This window comes from Podarcis cretensis (assembly GCF_951804945.1).
Source record: "Podarcis cretensis genome assembly, chromosome: 14".
NCBI lineage: Eukaryota > Metazoa > Chordata > Lepidosauria > Squamata > Lacertidae > Podarcis > Podarcis cretensis.
This window is the reverse complement of record NC_137183.1, coordinates 20,343,949-20,350,122: the sequence shown is the minus strand read 5'-3', so window position 1 is coordinate 20,350,122 and position 6,174 is coordinate 20,343,949. Positions and strand designations below refer to the sequence as shown.

The following is a 6,174-nucleotide window of genomic DNA, read 5'->3' as shown; positions in this document are numbered from 1 at the left end:
CTGTTTCAACTGTTTCAAGTTATGTTTCAAGTGCCTCATGTGCACACACAGATGTATGCGCATGCACCCCAGGCATCTCTGAACAAGATTTCCTGCTTCCACAGGCTCCCATTGTCAAGAGGGGCTTCTGTGGGCACCCCCACCTTCAGTGATGTGGAGACTGTGGCCCTCCAGATGTTGATAGATTCCAACCCCAATCACCCTTGACCATTGGTCATCCTGGCTGGGGCTGTAGCCCAACAACCTCTAGAGCAGGGTTGAGGAACCTGTGACCCTTCAGAAGTTGCTGGATTCCAACCAACTCCCATCACCCCAGACCATTTGCCATGCTGGCTGGGGCTGATGGGAGTAGGAACCCCACAACTTTTAGAGGACTGCAAGTTCCATATCCCTGCCCCACTCTCTATCATTTCCTTTGCCCAGATGCTGCCTTGTGCCTTGATGGATTCCGGTTCCAGTCTGAAAGCTTGCTCCTGTCCAGAAGATGAAGCTCTCTCCATCAACAGGTCAAATTTGGATACTGCAATCTTAAGGATCCAAACCTATGAATTAAGAATGTTAGAGACTGTCTTGCTGGATTAGAACATGGTTCACTAGCTTAGCATCTTAAATAATAATAATAATAATAATAATAATAATAATAATAATAATACAGTGGTATCTTGGGTTACAGAGGCTTAAGGTTACAGACGCTTCAGGTTACAGACTCTGCTAACCCAGAAATAGTACCTCAGGTTAAGAACTTTGCTTCAGGATGAGAACAGAAATTGTGCGGTGGCGGCAGCAGGGGTGGGGAACTCTTAGGTTTCCAGAAAAAGAATAAAAAACATTTAGAAAGAGAATAAAGGCAATATTCCCTTTAGGGAGAGGGCAACCTGGGAAACCAATGATGAAGGGGAATTCACACTTGAAAAATTCACACTTGAAACACCTTATCCAATTGCAAGAAATTCTTCCAGGCTGCACTTCCCTTCTCCATACTTATTGCACTCCTCCCATCTTCAGTGCAGTTGTGATTGACAAGCCCATATGTTTATCTCCCAAATGCATACACAAGGATAGAAAGTTCAGCCTTCACTTGACTGATAATTTGCTCAAAGGAGCCACACAAGAACCAGCAGCTTTATAGGACCAGGTGGGACCCTATTGTTGCTTTGCATAATTTGATCCCTGCTAGATAGGCAGCTGCAGTACTATCTTCTGATCTTCTGCAACAGTGGCACCATGGGGCACCAGGCCAGTTACATCATGAGCTAACCTGGTGGCACAGAAAACAAGATACTTGCATCCAGCGACCAGTGGCCGCAATCTCTCTCAGCACTCTGCACTCATTAGGAAACCACATATTGTTACAATGACCTTGACCCTTTTCCTTAAATGTTCACACTAGCTTCCCACCACAAACCTCTTCCCACCACACTTCAGCTCTTTTAAAGCTGTTACATTGCTCAGGAGGTGAGGTGTGCCATCCCCACCATCAAGGCTATGCAGTGTAGATTCCCACTTACCCAGCAAGACCAAGGAGCTGTCCAATAGGTAAGGACAGTGTCCGAGGCAGAAGCGGAGCTGTCCAGCTAAGAAGCCACTGAAATTTAAGCAAGATGAGGTGTTGTGGCAGCAAACCATTAGGCTTCCTGAAGTATAATCAGGACTCTAAACAGGAACATGTGTTGAGCCTCTCATGAGTAGAGCACATGGGTGGCAGGCTTCATGATGCTAGATGGGCATTGGACCTTTGGTTCTATTCTTTGGAACAGGGACGTGGGTGGCGCTGAGGTCTAAACCACTGAGCCTCTTGGGCTTGCCGATCAGAAGGTCGGCGGTTTGAATCCCCGCATCAGAGTGAGCTCCTGTTGCTCTGTCCCATCTCCTGCCAGCCTAGCAGTTCGAAAGCACATCAAAGTGCAAGTAGATAAATAGGTACCACTGTGGTGGGAAGGTAAATGGCGTTTCCGTGTGCTCTGGTTTCCGTTGCAGTGTTCTATTGTGCCAGAAGTGGTTTAGTCATGCTCGCCACATGACCCAGGAAGCTGTCTGTGGACAAACGCCAGCTCCTTCAGCCTGAAAGCGAGATGAGCGCCACAACCCCATAGTTGCCTTTGACTGGACTTAACCGTCCAAGAGTCCTTTACCTTTTTTTACTCTGTTCTTTGAATAATCATATGGGCTCAATGGCAGCTCGGCCTCCTCCTTCAGTTCTGAGCAAGGGCCCTCGACATCTTGCAAAGGAGGTTGGGATACCATATCCCCTGCAGACTCTGGATCTCCTTACTCCATCTCATGGTCCCTTGACACACACTGCTCCCCCCCCCCCCCACACACACACAATATTTGGTTTGGGGAGCACCAGATCCTCTTTTGAAGAGGATTCCTCCAGCAAACACATGAGAAAGTTTAGAACAATGTTCACCCAGCATCACCATAAAGGGTCACAGCTTCTAAGAGCTTCTCAAGCATTATAGCCTTTCCTTTCTCCAGTCATTATTCCATTCCCACCACCTCCCGTCCCTGATGTGAGAAGCTAAGGGGGGAGGATAATTGTTTGGGCTAGAACAGGCACCCTTTGTTGAAATGACACCTGGCAGAGGAGGGGCATCCATTCAGCCCGCATCCCTAAATATCAATTCCTTCATGTGGTTAGGAGGGTTAACAACCATTTGTAATCACATTAGAGAAAAACAGTTTAATTCTAAAGAGGGCTGTTTTCTGGACTTGCTTCCCCTGACTGCATTACAATGAGAAGATCAAACAGAATCAGCTTCAATGGCGAGATTATAACCAAGGAAGAGAGAAATCGTTAGCTGGGAGAACAAGGGGAAGATAGCTCTGTCCTCCTGCAACAACGGAAATCTTTGCAAATATAATTAACAGATGTCTGAATTAGAAAGCCAGATAGTCAAGCTCTGGGAAGGCAGGAGATAAAAGAAGAGACTGGAAGAAAGAACTAAGTGTTGTCCAGAGTAGCCTTAAATATCAGACAAGTCAGGTATGCCCACATGCTCAAAAGGACATAAAAAGAGCCCTGCTGGATCAGGGTGATTACTCAACTAGTCCAACATCCTGTTCACACAGTGGTCATCCTGTAAGCAGGACCTGAGGACAAGAGCACTTGCTTCTCCTGCAATTTCCAACAACTGCTATTCAGAAGCCTACTGCCTCCAACCAGTGATAGCATTTACTTGCATGAATTTGTCTAATCCTGTTTTAAAGCCATCTCCACATTACTTTGTTACTCAATGCTCTGTGATTACAATTGAATCTGTGAACAGATCCCATTGGAAAGTATTGTGCCTTGAGGTTAGCGGTCAATGATATAAACCAGGGTAGCCAACATTGTGCCTTCCAGATGTTGTTTGATGCCAACTCCCGTCAGCCCTAGCCATCATGGTCAATGTGGAGTTGTAGTTCAACAGCAACTGGAGGAGATAAGAATATAGGAAGAGCCCAGTTGGACCAGGCCATCAAATCCAGCATCTTACAGCAGTCAACCACATGCCTCTGGGAAACCCACATTGAGGGCAGAAGCACAACAGACCTCTTCCCCACTCATGTTCCCCAGCAACTTGTGTTGAGAGGCAATCCTGAGCCAGATGGACAGATGGTCTAGTTCAACATTTCCTATGTCCCAAGACAGCCTTCCCCCTGGGAGTTGTTATAGTCCAGATGTAAGAGGTGCCCTGTTGGATCAGACCCTGCTGGATCAGTCTAGCATTCTGTTCTTACAGGATGGCTAATCAGATGCCAGTGGAAAGTCCACAGGCACAACACAAGCACTCTCTTTCCTGCCAACCCCAGAAACTGGTATTCAGAGGCATATTACTTCTGCTACTACAGATACCAAGTATATACAGAGGTACCCCAGGTTACAAATGCTTCGGGTTACAAACTCTGCTAACCGGGAAGTAGTTGCTCCGGGTTATGAACTTTGCCCCCGGATGAGAATGGAAATCGCGTGCTGCCGGCGCAGTGGCAGCATGAAGCCCCATTAGCAAAAGCGCTCCTCAGGTTCAGAATGGTTTCGGGTTAAGAACAGACGTACAGAACAAATTAAGTTCGTAACCTAAGGTGCCACCGTATAGCAAATCTGTTTGCAATTGGTAGCTTTATCCTCCATTAATCCCCCTTTAAAGCTGGCCAAGCTGGTGGTCATTCTTGTGAAACCAAATTCCATAGTTGTAACGGTGTTCTGTGTGAATAAGTACTTCCTTTTGTCGGAGTCTCCCAATGTGCAGCTTTCCCAAAACCGTTTGATTTTCCTGCCACACTCAAAGAACAGATCTGCTCCACCAATGGCAGTCAGAGACCTTCCTGCCTGTTCTCATCTCTGTGACATCAGCACATTTCAGCCAATCACTCCCAGAGGCTTCATCGCCGCCACCACCATATGGGCCACAAGGACTTCCAAGCCTTCCTCACACTGGCGCTCCTTAGCCAATAATGGAGTGGTTTCCTTACAAGCAAAGACACCCCCATGACTGTTATGGGAAGAGAGGCAAACGAATGAAGGGAAGAAAGGGACTCAAGTCTCCTTGGAAACATGTTCTGGTAAGAAACCTCATAATTCCCAGTGCCCCATTTATTTTGGTTAATTAAACTGTCAAAAGGGGAAGATATTTACCTGTCATTCACTGCAGGCACTGATGAGGTGTCAGCCTGCTGATAGGTAGCTGTTCAATTACAGTAATTGCCTTTGTTTCTGTCCCAGGCTTCTGTTCATCGCCCACATCTTTCCTCACTGCCTCTCCTCTAACACTTTCCTTGCTTGGTTGGGTTGACATCAGGCACATCAGGAAATGTGGCAATACTCTCATGTCCTCATGCCATGACCTCAACCATATTGAGGTCATGAATGCACACCACTGCCTCCTATTTGCATACTTCTACTGCCTCCCCCACCAGGTCAGATTCAGTCAATGGGCAGCTGAGTCTGGAGTAAGAGCATAAGAAGAGCCTGCTGGATCAGGCCAATGGCCCACCTAGTCCAGCATTCTGCTCTCACAGTGGCCAACCAGATGCCTTGATTCCAAACACTCACCCCACACCCCACCATCAGCAGTCCCTTCTTCACTACCCCAGCCTGTCTCTCCATAGAATAGAATCATAGAATCATAGAGTTGGAAGAGACCACAAGGGCCATCGAGTCCAACCCCCTGCCAAGCAGGAAACACCAAACATCCCTAGACTCTGCTCTATAGTCATGGAGGAGTATGCATCTGCAGAAATGGCTATGGGCCCTTTAAATACTGCATTCAACATTCCAGATGTTATGGGGCAGCGGCAGCAGCTGTTGACTACTGGGTGGGGCAACCAAGGGGATCTCTGGAGATGGAGCTAAGGAGACCACAAGAGGCCATCGGACTACAACTTCCACCATACCTGCCCATTGGCCATGCTGTCTAGGGTTGAAGGGAATTGGAGTCCAACAACATCTGGAAGGTCACAAGTTAAACACTCCTGACCTAAATGATGCCAGGAAGAGGTTCAGCCTATGCACTGTTGTTCAACTCTGGGCAAGACTACTGGGAGAGCTACAAGGAAGTTGCTCAGCATGTAAGTCTGAGTATGTTAAGTGATGCTGATTGACTTCTACACAAGCTTAACAGTCAAAGTGATCAGGATACTTCCCAGGCTGTGGCAGGTTGACTCTGCCACCATCTTCCCTGCAAGAGCTGCAGAACTGACACCTGAATAAAGCTGGTGCAGGAACACTTTCACGACACACAGAGTTCTGCCTCTTCTTATTTTTGTTCTTCTCACCCTAGTTGTGGAGCAAATGGGGATGATGTGAATTTTTAAAGCCCCCCCCCCCCGCGCTGCTGCCAAACTGTTGGAGCATCTCAGTCTTTTCCTGCAGAAGATTCAACAAAATGCCCTCCTTGGTTTTGCCATCTGTGACTGTTAGGTGCAGCCATGGACCCAGTTTTATTATTTTTTAATACTATTTTAATACTGTTTGAAGGAAACAAAGACACCCCCAGCTCTCCTATATTAGCACATGGCTTCCTTCATCTACCAGTAGGAACTAATGACAGAGTTTTTATTGAACATCAAGTGAGCCAAAATGTCTCTTTAAAATAATTTTCTGGCCATGGAGGGGGGGTGGGTGTTAGATCCTCCTGATTAATTACCAGAAAATCTCAATTGTCCCCTGGAGAAGGGTTGGCAAAATCCACC

At 47.0% G+C, this 6,174-nt stretch overlaps 1 long non-coding RNA gene across 1 annotated transcript; it reads left to right on the top strand.

Moving 5' to 3' along the window:
- Nucleotides 1-4,986: 4,986 nt before the first annotated feature.
- LOC307202494 lies at nt 4,987-5,719 on the top strand. Its single transcript, XR_013832915.1, has 2 exons — nt 4,987-5,079; nt 5,162-5,719. It is a non-coding gene; the product is annotated as an uncharacterized lncRNA (long non-coding RNA).
- The last annotated feature ends 455 nt before the right edge of the window (nt 5,720-6,174 follow it).